Genomic DNA, 14158 nt, shown 5'->3' with positions numbered 1-14158 from the left:
CTCCCTCTCCTTTGCATGAGACTCTGCCTTTATCTGCAGCATGTGGAATAATAGAAACTGGGTTATGCCTGAGTAGTGGAGGGCTGAAAAACAGGCTGGTAGGGCAGGGATATTCCTTGTGGGAGTTGAGAGGTAGGGGAGTGGGAGAGTGATGGAAATAGGTTACACACTTGGTCATCTCTCAACCCCTTGGCATTTCCCCATTCTTTGCCTTGAGTTCCTACCCCAGGATTGCTCATCTGGCTAAGGAGGGGTGAGTTTGCCATGCAGACTGAAGGAATTTGAGAGGTTGATGATAGGGCTGTGTACAGGGGAGTGGCCAAGCATAAAACCCAGAGCTGTGGCTGAGAGTAATGGCTAAGTGACCTGCAGCATACATTCCCCTGTATGGCAACAAGTGCTTATGTCTGATAAGAGACCATCTCACAAGGGAGATGTGCAGTGAGACCAAACTACAGTAAAAGCTGTATTATCTGGCACTTTACCAACCAGAATGCTCTAGAAACCAGCATTTCTGATATTCATTAAAAGTCCGGTTGGTGCGGGGCCGGCAGGGTCCCTACCTGGCTCTCCGGAAGCGCTGACATGTCCCTGCCGTTCCTAGCTGGAGGAATTGCCATGGGGGGCTCCATGCGCTTCCCGCACCTCGCCCTGAGCTCTGGCTCCGCAGCTCCCATTGGCCGGGAACCCTCTACTTCAACCAGCATTTTCAAACACGAGAGAATAAAGTTAGGCTCTAAATTCCATATTTAGGCCCTGAAATAAGCATCCTGATTTTCAGAAGGGCTGAGCACTCTTGTAAAAAATAATCAACCTCTTCTGACTGCCAAGATACTTATTTAGGTACCTACATATAGCTTTAAGTGGTGATGGCCTCCCTTTATTGCTGCTGCTTCACAGCCCCTGGGCTTTGGTCACCTGCCAGGTTGACTCCACTATTTCAGTGTCCCTGGGACTGGCTCTGAGCTCTCTCTTCCCAATCTCTTCCATACCCCTGTGTGTCTGTCCTGTCCTTCTGATCTATCACTCACCCATCTATGTAGGATTGACCACTTGGTAATATTTACAAACTGGAAACTCCAGCAGGGAACCTCTCCTGCCCTGCCTCCTCCCCCTGAGACACCGGCCCAATCCACTCCTCTTTTCCCCAGCACCTTATTGCTGGCTGTTTTTCCCTCGCACCCCCCACTCCACCCTGCCAGGGTCAGGGGGGGACTCGCCTGCAGACCTGGGGCTGGGAGCTGCAGCTGCCCGATGAAGGTAGGGGCTGGTGCGAGTGATGACCCTGTGCCTCCCCCACCCTCAGTAACCGGACTTTGGGCGTCCGGTCAGTAGATCTGACCGGACACTGTCAGGTCCCCTTTTCCACTGGACTTTCTGCTCGAAAACCAGGCACCAGGCCACCCTATCTCTGTGGTATGAGCTGCCCAAGGAGCAGATACTGTCCTACTTCTCAGTGCAATTCCAGTGAGTATCAAAGGCAAAGGAGGGTGTTCTCTCTCTCTCCTTTCTCCCTTCCTCTCTGCCTCCTTCCCTTTCTTTTTTCTTTCGATCAGGTCACATTGATCTAGTTGCTTTACACTAATTCCAATTTTTATTCAGCAGACTCAGGGAACAATAACCATGGCACCCACTGAGCAAGCACCAGCTCCTCAGAGCCATGTTTGTAGGTGGGCTCCAGTCCAGGCTGCCTGATACCTGCCCAGAAACACAGCGAGGGAGGGAGTGGGAGACGAAGGGTGGGCTAGTGTAGAGGCAGGATTTTGGCATCAGTCATGCTGTCCTCTGAATGTGATAAAGACTTCAGCCATTTCCCTAGGGCGCTAATGCATGGGATTATAAATCCGTTTTATAATTCCAGTCTATTCGGAATTTAAACTACCATCAATCGTCTCAAGTTTTTAGTGTCAAATAAGATAATGCAGCCAACTCTATTATTAGAAAGTGATGTGTTTCTAAAGGAGTGAATGTCTGTGGGTGGGGCTGGAGAGGATCTCGCAAGATACAGTCTCTCTCCTTCGACAGCACTATTTTAAATAGGATTCAGTTTGCGGAGGTGGACATGATGACTCAGGGAATTGGTGCTGCAATATGGAGCCTTTCCCCTCACCATTGCTAGTCTGAATACTTTAAAAATAAATAACTAACACTGATTAAATGCCACCCCTACTGTCTGTGAAAAGGGAGTTTTTTATTCTCTCAGCAGGAGATCGTTCATGTGGCTGGAGAAGCTTGGCTGGAAAGTGGAGTGGAAAAAGATCTGGTTCGCTGCAACTGATGGTCACGTCCAGTCCTGTGTGCCTCTTTACATGTTGTTTTTCTCTAAAATTGAATTTAGTGCCGGTGTAAGGTGCCAGAGTGACATCCCTGGGGGCTGACATCGCTGTTTATCCTCAGAACAGTAACAACGTGGGAAGCAAGCTTCCCTCACGCTGCCTCCTGCCGGGGGGCTTCAGCCCTCCTCTAGAAGGACACCTCTTCTTCAAGTGAGGGGAAGTGCCCTCTCCATGCCCATTCCCTCCTTGGCCCCACTGGTGAGAGAGCCAGCAAAGGCAAATCAGGGCCAATTTTCGGGGTTGTTTTTTGTGAAGTGGACAGAAACAGAAGGAAGACACTCCCAACTCATTGTACAACAGCTTCCCAGTGGTAATGACTTTACATCACTAACCAACGTAGGGCCAAAGTCAGGCCTGATGCAAGCCGGTAAATCTCCGATGAAGTATTTGTGTCCATTTCTCCTAGCTCTGAATTAGGCCCATTGTGTTTCTATTGGAATCTTGGGTATCTAGCATGTTGGCAGCAGAGCCTAATTTTGCTTTTCAATTTAGACACCTGTTCTCATGAAGATTCTGGATGTTTCCTGGAGATTTTTTTTAAATTGGAATTTGCCTGTTTCACAGGTTTTCATATATCTATATCTGTATGTGTACTTCAGTGACCTGACCTCCCATGAAAGTCCATGGGAGACCAGAGCACATCCTTGTTCTCTCTGCAGTGGTTTGAAAACATACCTCTAAAGCTATGACTTGAGGCAACCAGAAAACAGAGAGGGAATCTTTGTCAGTTGATCTTGAGCTGATGCCTGGGTGTGGTGTTCACACCAAATAAGATACCAACAGCTGGACTCTCAATGAACTCCTACTTCATTTATTTACAGCTGGCACATGCAGAAACTCAGGCAGGCCTAACTACTTTGCTGTGACAGGCAGCAACAGGATTTAAAGTGGTGGTTGGGTCTGTAATGCACTATAATAAGACAAAATCCTGCACTGATTTTATTTTAATCCAGAAGGATCCCAAAGAGCCATATAAACTATCTGTGCATTACTTTGTGTGTTTCTGAAATGCAGTCATCTCTGGTATGGAGTATGGCAGTAGTTTAAGAGCACACTGCAAATTAGGACAGGAGTGATTTATAGAAGCATAGAAAAGTAGGGCTGAAAGGGACCACAGTAGATCATCAAGTCCAGCCCCCTGTTCTGATGCAAGACCAAGTAAACCTAGATGATCCCTAACTGGTATGTCTAATCTAAATCTCCCTTCTCGCAAATTAAGGCCAGTACTACTTGTTATACGTCCAGTGAACATGGAGAACAATTTATCATAATCCTCTTTACAACAGCTCTTAACATATTTGAAAATTGTTACCAGGTCCTACCTTGGTGTTCTTTTCTCAAGACTAAACATGTCAAGTTTTGTTTAACCTTTCCACATAGGTCAGGTTTTCTAAACCTTTTATGACTTTTGCTGCTCTCCTCTGGACTCTCTCCAGTTTATCCACATCTTTCTTCAAGTGTGGCACCCAGAACTGAATACAGTTATCTAGCTAAGGCCTCACCAGTGCTGAGTAGAGCAGGGCAATTACCTCCCATGTCTTACATATGACACTCCCATTAATATGCCCCAGAATATTAGCCTTTTTCACAACTGCATCACATTGTTGACTCATATTCAATTTGTGATCCACTATAACCCCCAGATCTTTTTCAGCAGTACTACCAGCTAGCCAGTTATTCTCCATTTTGTAGCTGTGCATTTGATCTTTCCTTTTTGATTTTTCCTTCCTAAGTGTATGTACTTGTCTTTGTAGAATTTTGTCTTGTTGATTTCAGGCAAAATCTCCAATTTGTTAAGGAGTTTTAAGTTCTAATCCAGTCATCCAAAGTGCTTGAAGTACCTTGGTGTCCTCTTCAAATTGTATAAGCATGGTCTTCATTCAATTAGTCAAGTCATTAATAAAAATATTGAACAATACCGGAGGCCAGATAGATACATCTTCACAGTTTGACAGTAAACCATTGATAACTACTCTTTGGGTATGGTCTGTCAACCAGTTGTGCAGCCACCTTATAGTAATTTCATCTAGACTGCATTTCCCTAGTTTGCTTATGAGAACGTCATGTGGAACTGTGTCAAAAGCCTTACTAAAATCAAGATATGTCATGTCTACTACTTCCCCTTTATCCACTAGGCCAGTAACTCTATAAAAGAAAAAAAGAAAGAAGGTTGGTTTGGCATGATTTGTTCTTGACAAATCTATGCTGGCTCTTTCTTAAAACCCTTTTATGCTCTAAGTGCTTACAAATTTATTGTCTAATAATTTGTTCCAATATCTTTCCAGGTACCGAAGTTAGGCTGACTGGTCCATAATTCCACAGGTCCTCTTTGTTCCCCCTTATTAAAGATTGATACTCATGTCGATTGGTCCCAGACAACTGGAAAAAGGCAAATGTAGTGCCCATCTTTAAAAAAGGGAAGAAGGAGAATCCGGGGAACTACAGACCAGTCAGCCTCATCTCAGTCCCTGGAAAAATCATGGCGCAGGTCCTCAAGGAATCCATTTTGAAGCACTTGGAGGAGAGGAAGGTGATCAGGAAGAGTCAACATGGATTCACCAAGGGCAAGTCATGCCTGACCAACCTGATTGCCTCTATGATGAGATAACTGGCTCTGTGGATAAGGGGAGAGTGGTGGACGTGATTTACCTTGACTTTAACAAAGCTTTTGACATGGTCTCCCACAGTATTCTTGCCAGCAAGTTAAATAAGTATGGATTGGATGAATGGACTATAAGGTGGATAGAAAGCTGGCTAGATCGTCGGGCTCAACAGGTAGTGATCAACCATTCAATGTCTAGTTGACAGCCGGTATCAAGCGGCGTGCCCCAGGGGTTGGTCCTGGGGCCGGTTTTGTTCAACATCTTCATTAATGATCTGGATGATGGGATGGATTGCACCGTCAGCAAGTTTGCAGATAACACTAAGCTGTGGGAAGAGGTAGATACACTGGAGGGTAGGGATAGGATACAGAGGGACCTAGACAAATTGGAGCATTGGGCCAAAAGAAATCTGATGAGGTTCAACCAGGACAAGTGCAGAGTCCTTCACTTCGGACGGAAGAATCCCATGCACTGCTACAGGCAGGGGACCAACTGCTTAAGTGGCAGTTCTACAGAAAAGGACCTGGGGATTACAGTGGACAAGAAGCTGGATATGAGTCAACCGTGTGCCCTTGTTGCCAAGAAGGCTAATGGTATACTGGGCTGCATTAGTAGGAGCATTGCCAGCTGATCGAGGGAAGTGATTATTTCCCTCTATTCAGCACTGGTGAGGCCACATTAGGAGTATTGTGTACAGTTTTAGGCTCCCCACTACAGAAAGGATGTGGGCAAATTGGAGAGAGTCCAGCAGAGGGCAACGAAAATGATTAGTGGGCTGCGGCACATGATTTATGAGGAGAGGCTGAGGTAACTGGGCTTATTTAGTCTGCAGAAGAGTGACGGAGGGATTTGATAGCTGCCTGAAGGGGGGTTCCAAAGAGGATGGAGCTAGGCTGTTCTCAGTGGTGGTAGATGACAGAACAAGGAGCAATGGTCTCAAGTTGCAGTGGGGGAGATCTAGGTTGGATATTAGCAAAAACTATTTCACTAGGAGGGTGCTGAAGCACTGGAATGGGTTACCTAGGGAGGTGGTGGAATCTCCATCCTTAGAGGTGTTTAAGGCCCAGCTTGACAAAGCCCTGGCTGGGATGATTTAATTGTGGTTGGTCCTGCTTTGAGTATGGGGTTGGACTAGATGACCTCCTGAGGTCTCTTCCAACCCTAATTTTCGATGATTCTGTGTTTGTTCTTCCACATTCCTGTGGGACCCTGGCTTCAGTTAGTTCCTTAACTACTCTAAGATTAATTTCGTTAGGCCCTGCTGAGTTGAATACACCTAATTTGTCTAAATATTCCTTCACCTGATCTTTATTTTGGCTTGCATTCCTTCCCGCTTGTTGTTAATGTTAATTGTTTTGAAGCCTGAAGCAAAATAGGCATTAAACACCTGAGCCCTCTTGATGTCATCAGTTATTAGCTCTCCATCCTCACTAAGCAGAGCACCTTTTCTTCATCTTTTTCTTGCTCCTAATATATTTAAAGAATCTCTTATTGCCTTTCATGTCCCTTGCTAGGTATAACTCATTTTTGTACATTAGCATTTCTGATTTTGTCCCTATGCGCTTGTGCTATTCTTTTTTACTCCTCCTTACTGATTTGCCCAGGTTGCTGTTTTTTGGAGAATTCCTTTTTGATTATCAGGTCATTGAAAAGCTCCTGATGGAGCCTTAGTGACCTCTTACTTTTCTTCGCATCTTTCCTTCTCACCGGTATGGTTTGTGGTTGTGCCTTTAATATTGTCTCCTTGAGAAACTGCCAGCTATTCTGAACTCCTTTTTCCCTAGTTTTCTTTCCACAGGACCTAATCTACCAGTTTTCTGAGTTTATTAAAGTCTTTTGTTTTGAAGTCCATTGTCCTTATTCTACTGTTCTCACTTCTTCCTTTTCTTAGAATCATGACATCTATCATTTCATGATCACTTTCACCCAAATTGCCTTCCACCTTCAGATTCTCTACCATTTCCACCCTGTTTGTGAGCAACAAGTCTAAAATGGCTGTTCTCCTAGTTACTTCCTCCACTTTTTGAAACAAAAATGTGTCCCCAGTACGTTCCAAGAACTTACTGGAAAATTTGTGCTTTGCTGTATTACTTTTCCAACAGATGTCTGGGTAGTTAAAGTCCCCCATTATTGCCAGGTCTTGTGCTTTGAATATTTCTGTTTGTTCTAGTAATGCCTCATCAACCTTCCTTTCCTGATTTGGTGGTCTATAGTAGACTCCTACCATGACATCACCCCTATTTTTTTACCCCTTTTACTTTACCCAGAGGTCTGCTTCCCACCTTCCTCTGCATCTCAGAACAATTATATACATTCTTTATGTATAATGCAGCACCTCCTCCCTTTTTGTCCAGTCTGCCCTTCCAGAATAAGCTATACTGCTCTCTGTCAATATTCCAGTATTCAGTTATGCCAATTAAACCATAATTCAGCTTATGTACTAATACTGCCAGTTCTTCCTGTTTACTCCACATATTCCTTGCATTTGTGTACACACAGCTAAGGTGCTGAGGACATTGCCCCACTGATTTCCCTATTGTAAGGTTCCATTTCCACACCCCCAATATCTAATCCTCTGTTTCAAGTTGCCTTTTTTATGCTTATCTGTGGGCTTTCGTCACCTGCCCCCTTTGAACCTAGTTTAAAGTCCTTATTGGGTTGGTTTCAGAGGAACAGCCGTGTTAGTCTGTATTCGCAAAAAGAAAAGGAGTACTTGTGGCACCTTAGAGACTAACCAATTTATTTGAGCATGAGCTTTCGTGAGCTACAGCTGATGAAGTGAGCTGTAGCTCACGAAAGCTCATGCTCAAATAAATTGGTTAGTCTCTAAGGTGCCACAAGTACTCCTTTTCTTATTGGGTTGGTGAGTTGGTGTGTGAAGATGCTCTTCCCCTGCTTGGTTTGGTGGACCCCATCTCTTCCCAGGAGATGATCTTCCTGGAACAGCATTCCATTGCGTTTTCAAGGAAGCCAAAATCCTCCCATTTACACCACCTGTGCCATCTTGCATTTGTGAAGAACATAATAAATTGAAAAGGGGCCGTTTAGAAATTTAGAATACCAGGACACAGGGGTTCCCGCCTCTGTTTTTTATACTGTGCCCAGCCCTCTGGTATCTGATACCCCTATCCTGTTGTGCTTAATCATATGTCTGAAACTCTGTACAGAACCTGGATTGGGTCTGGTGTAAGGCTGGTATGGACTGAGGATTATACAATTCATGAGTACTAATTCTGTTCTCCTTCCACCAACAGCAAGAGACCTTACATTTGAATTCACTGTGTTGGTTTTTTGGATTTGTCTGGCTGTTATAAAAATCTCTGGTGGGGCCCAGCCCTGCTCCTATTCAAGCCAAGAGTGAAACTCTCATTGGTTTCAAGAGGAACAGGATCGGAGCTCTACACACACAAGGGTTTTTTTTTTGGTTTTGTTTTGCTTTTTGAAAGCTCTGAATAGGCAGATTCATTCCCAGCTATTATTGTAATAATGACCTTTCCACCAAAAATAATAATAATGAGGGCGGTAAGGGTCTCCACCCAGGCCATTGTGGGACCCCCGATGCTGGAGGCTCAGCGCCTAGCCCAAAAAATTACATCTCAAAATATAATTGGGCTTCAGCAACAAAAAGAGTGCACGGACAGAAGAAAGGAGAAGTCAGCAGGGCTGATGGTGAGGTTGCAGCCGTTCATATCTAAGTGGCCTCCTGATGTACCATTTTGCTCCTAATGACACAGGATTAGGGAAGGAACGTCATTGAGGTTTTATCAAATGTTCAAATGAGCGGCAAGCCCATCCCCTTCCTGCCCCCTTCTTGTTCAGTCTGAATTGTAAAGGACTTAAAGGATTTGGAAAGCCAGATTTAGCAGAAGAGAGAATTTCTCTCCCCCCCCCCCCCGATTTCTCTCAGTAATTAACCTTTGGAATAATCTCCCTTGCAGAGCTGGTTAAGACGCTGTTCTATTTCCCCATTGTTGAGTGTCCTTAAGACAGAAGCTGGACCAAGTGCCTTGATGAGACACTGACAGCAAGAACTTTCTGGAAAGCTGATGTGTATAGCAGAGGGAGAGCCTTGGTGTCTTTTCGAGATAAGGAGGGAAGGGTAGTGGAAGCAGTGTTTGTTCTTTTTGTTTGTTTGTTATGGCCATTACATTTCCATATGGCTCTTTCTGGTCCTTGAGAATCACAGAATGAGGGCCAAATTCTCTGCAACCTTACTGAAGTGGCTGGAGGCACATGTAGTGTAAGGTTTTAGCTCAGAGAGAGCTGGAAGTGGTACCTTTCCAACAGAGTTTGTGTTCTTTGTTCATAGTCTTTTTTCCATTTTTCTACTAGTTGTTCTTGGTCCCTGCGTCTCTGTCTTTCCACTCCACAACAGTCTGAAGAATTATATTTAGGTGAAACATTGTTCTCTGCAAATCAATTAAAAGGCTTTAGTCCTTTTTTCATTTGGAAAATTATCTGGTAGCAGGTCTTGATTTTTACTAATTTGTTCATTATTCTCAGATGTTAGATGAATAGTTGGTGTGAATGAATTTTTGCCTCTAGATTATTCGAGAACAGGTTCCTTTATGTATGCACTATTCATTATCTGTGCCATTCAATGGCTTACCCTTGCTGTGATACATGGTATGGTCTGATACATGGCATTATTTCTGTTCCTTGATTGGATGACCTATGCTTTCTAAATAAGTGGAATCACTCAACCTGTTGGCAAATTACCTGTGAACATTCCTATTGTTTAATGAATCAAGTGTGCATGCAACAAGAATAACTTTTCAAAATCGCTGACACCGTGTCTGGTGCAAATGTGCTCTTGTATACAATCTTCACTAGGATTCATGACACAGTGCATTTTGCAAAGGTTTTTGTGAGTGAGACTGCATTCACCAGAATGTTTGAGTAAAAAGGGTTGTGGATCTCAGTGAAATAAATCAGTTCATTACATTCTTGAGAACATTTGAGAATATTTCTATGCTCTTTTTGCCCACCTCTAGTAAGAACGTCCTTGTATTTATCCTTCTTTTCTTTGTCCCTTGCCCATCTAATTTTTTGCATTAACTCTACTTTTTTTAATATACCCTAAACTTTTTTTTAAATTAACTATCCCTCCCCATGCTCATTATTTCTTCTGCAATATTGGTTCTCCATTACATTACACTAGTTTTATGCCAGTGTAATGACATTGACTTCAGTGGAGTTGACTGTTTGAAAGACACGTTGCAAACCAAAATTGCTTTGATGACAGATAGTGAATAGAAGGACAGCAGGACTTCATCTTGAATGCTCTTTTGGTGTATAAAGTCAATCCTTTTATTTGTCCCCACTACTAAACATCACACCCACGTTACTGGGGCCATTGCCAAGGAGCAGTCAGTGCAGTGCCTTGCAAAGTCTCCGAACAATGGATTACTGGCATGTGTAACCAGGAAAAGGCCCTTAATATGGCATCCCTGGTGCAGTGTCTGCAAGCTGAGTCACAGTAGTTTGCAGGTATGAATTGGTGTTTGCCAACATAATCCTGTCTCCCACAGTCCAGGAACATCTGCCTATGGAGCTCGGTTCTCTGCTGTGACTGCTTCACTGGGCTTTGAATCAGGCCTCAGTTATTGAGACTTGACCTTGGAGCATGCATATATTACAGAAATGTAACTGTGTGTTGTCTTGCTTATTAACAAACATATCATTCACAAACTGTTAATGAAGTAATAGGAATGTGTCACACATTCATGCTTGTTAGAGTTTGTCGTTAGGGCTGGTGGTGAAATATTTTTTGCCAGAAAATGTTGATGGATCAAAATTAAAAACTGTTCATGGGAAAGGGTTGGTCTCGATGAATCTCCTGATTCAAAATTTTGGGTGTTTTTGTTTTGGTTTGGCTTTTTTAGAAACTGTCAACAAAAAGTTGAAATCTCAAAAACTCTTGTGGGATGAGAAAACAGTTTCCTGCCCAGTTCTACGTACAGCTCTGTAGAAGGTATCCCATCAGGTAGAGGTCAGCAAAGTTCTCGCGCTGTGTGTCTCTCATACGCTCAGAGACACACAATCAATCATATATTGGCAGGTGTGACATTCCATCCAGTAGATGGCAGCAGAGATACACCTTATGAGAGACCAAGTAGAGAGGCAGATGTACCCTAAGACTGATGAGGAATCGGGGTAATGATTGGTGTGATTTGGGTTCCAAACCAGATCAATGCTAGGATTCCAAGCTGGGTTCAGTGATGCCAGAGTCTCACCAGCAAGTTCTCTCAAGATTTCAGCACACTGTGGTAGAAATCTTGTGAAAGCAATTTGTGAATTGTTCTATGTTTGTACAGTGCAGAGCACATTGTGGATCTGCTCCCTCATTGAGACTTCTCAGTACTACCACAATATACATAATAAACAATCATGATGATTAATGATCTCACGAGATTTTAGCTGTCTTGAGCCACCTCCAACCCAGGTTTGGTAAATAGGCCTCTTCTGGTTCTTAACCTGGCCCAGAGCCAGTTGCATTTATGCATCCTTTTAATTGCTCCCTTCCAACAACATACACAGACACTCCACGTAACCCTCAAGACTGATCTTCTACTTTTGAAACCATCTCATGGTCATATTGTATTCAAACTTCACCATCCCTGTCTCCTGTTGTTCTTGGATTAAATGAGATTGTAAGATCTTTGGGGCAGGAATTGATTCTTGATCTGTTCTGTGAATATTTATGGGCACCTATAGTTCTGTGTAAGTAATACTTATGTAATTTGGGGAGGGGTTTTTCAAGCCAGCTGAGGTTCTGCTTTGAGTCCATCTACTTACCTCTCAAGGACATTGTATTACTCTGAATCTCTGATAATTGCTACAGTCATTTCATTATATATATTGGGTGCTACCCCTCTTCTCTACCCTTTTTGGTCCACCCCACTTCCATTTCCTCACAGGATTAAATGTCTATGGGAGGGGAACAGAATGGAGAGGAGAGATGGCGAGGGCTAGTCACTATTGTTTGGCCCAATCCAGGCCTCCTGGCATTCTGGCAAAAAGACATGTTATATTCCTGAACTTGTGCTGCTGAAAGTCTCTGGTTTGGGTGGTTCATTCATTTTTCTCTCCTCTCTTTTTCTCATAGGTAAGTCCTGCTGCTTTCTATCCCTTACCTGATTGTCCTTAAAAGTAATGGTAAGTAACTCTTGTTTAATCAGATTCTTTGTGGTGCCATTTCTACGCAGTTTGGATTGTGTCAGACTTACTATGACCATGTGTCTGGCAGTGCTGGAGATGCTGTGGGGGAGAGGGGAGAAATCAGATGATTGGGACACACCTGACCTGTGCTAGCATCCCTAATCCCTGTGTAAACAGCTGGTGTCAACAGTAGAGTGGCTGATTGCTGTAAACGGAGATGGCTCACATTGATTTTGACCCAATAATGTGAGTAAGTATCACAGCTTCTCACCCTACAACTGCACTGGATTTAGCTGCTTGACATCTTTCATAAATGGCTCTTGGCTGCTGCTGTCCTTGTACTTCCTGAAGATAGCATGGGAGATGAGAGTGTAACAGACACGCTGTAGTTTAGACAGAGGTGACTGTTCAGAAACCCCCCTAAAGTCCTGGTGAATTCCATTCCGGAAGACTGAGATATTGGCAAAAAATGCTCTCTTCCTCAATTCCAGTTGAATTTTGAGGCCCCAGGCCCTTGTGCAGCTGAGGTTGGGCAACAGGGAGTCAGAGGTGGTACTGCAGTGGGTGGAGGGAGATTGGCAAAGCCCAGATCTGTCAGGAGACGAATGTTTTATAGACTCATCTTTCACATTCTTCTGATAACAGAGGCCTTCCCTGCCATTCTGGTAAGTCAGAGTAAAAGTCATGGCTGAAAATCCAGTTCTGGTCTGATTGTAAATGTGCCCTTTATTGCTAAAAGTATAGCCAATTGATTTTGACTACACTTGCAGGTTGACATGAAAAATGTTTGAGACCAAATAACCAGGCTTAGCCAATTTATTGTCTAAAGACAATGCAGTACAATACAAAAAGGAGGTATACGTACCACTCTTACTGGGAAGCTGTTTCTCTCAGCATACAGCTCACCTTACACCCCCAAAATCGAAGTATACCCCCCAAATTACCTAGATTTATATCATAGCTATTTATGAGCTAAACACAATCTGTACGTCACCCAAAACTAAAATTTATCAGTCAGCTTTTTACCTTATTTTTCTGGTACCATGGTTTGCATTTCCCTATCTCTATTGTGGATACTGCCATCCAGACTACCTGCCCATGAAAGTACCTCCCAAGCTTGTACCAGGTCAGAGCATTAATGTATCTTGACTTTGACAGGTTTATGCCAAATGCTGCGTTGTGCTGTGCAAGTTATTATGGGATATAGTGAGCACAATACAATTTAACATTACTAACCAATGCTCATATTTATTATAATATATACCCAGGGCCGGCTCTAGGCACCAGCAAAACAAGCAGGTGCTTGGGGTGGCACATTTCTAGGGGCGGCATTCCGGTGCCGGCCATCCCGCCCCTAGAAATGTGCCCCCGCCGCCCCAGTTCACCGCCGCTCCACTTCTTCCTCCCTCCCAGGCTTGCTGTTTCGCGCGGCAAGCCTGGGAGGGAGGGAGGAGACGCCGAGTGGCGGTGCGCTCCGCGGAGGTGGCGGTGGTGGAGCGGAGGCAAGCTGGGGTGGAGAGCGGTTCCTCTACCCTCCCCCCATGGCTCACCTCCGCTCCGCCTGCTCCCCTGAATGCGCTGCCTCTCCCTCGTCTGAGAGGGAGGGGGAGAAGTGGAGTGGCGGCCTGTTCAGGGGAGCAGGTGGAGCCGCAGGAAGCAATGTGGGGAGGGGAAATGCAGCACGCCTGGGGGAAGAGGCGGGGGTGGGGGCGGCCAAAATTTTTTTTGCTTGGGGCAGCAAAAATCCTAGAGCCTGCCCTGTATATACCATATCACTATCATACACATAATACCTATTAATGTGGTGTAGACATAACCTATATGTATTGGCTAACACTTTCCCTCAAACCAGCCTATTGACTCAGCAATGCTTGGAACTAAACTTGACTATGAGACAGGTCTTGGGGGTTTCATCCCAAACAACTGGTATTAAGCTGTCTGCACCACTGAAACAGGTAGCCACAATGTTTGGTTGGAAGAAACATTTCATCCATCACCTTAAGCCTTGTTAGTATTAAAAGAACGGGCATTGTGATGTTGCCTGCTATTTTCCATTAA

At 44.2% G+C, this 14158-nt stretch overlaps 1 protein-coding gene and 1 long non-coding RNA gene across 2 annotated transcripts in view; both read left to right on the top strand.

Moving 5' to 3' along the window:
* LOC142070610 (uncharacterized) overlaps window positions 1-12099 on the top strand; it is a 276073-nt gene extending 263974 nt beyond the window's left edge. Inside the window, exon 3 of the long non-coding RNA XR_012666499.1 lies at window positions 12048-12099. This is a non-coding gene — a long non-coding RNA (uncharacterized LOC142070610). The remainder of the gene's footprint in view (window positions 1-12047) is intronic.
* LSAMP (limbic system associated membrane protein) overlaps window positions 1-14158 on the top strand; it is a 1345674-nt gene that overhangs the window by 399235 nt on the left and 932281 nt on the right. The window lies entirely within an intron of this gene.

Source organism: Caretta caretta, chromosome 1 (assembly GCF_965140235.1).
Source record: "Caretta caretta isolate rCarCar2 chromosome 1, rCarCar1.hap1, whole genome shotgun sequence".
Taxonomy (NCBI): domain Eukaryota; kingdom Metazoa; phylum Chordata; order Testudines; family Cheloniidae; genus Caretta; species Caretta caretta.
This window is presented reverse-complemented; position numbering and strand designations above follow the sequence as displayed.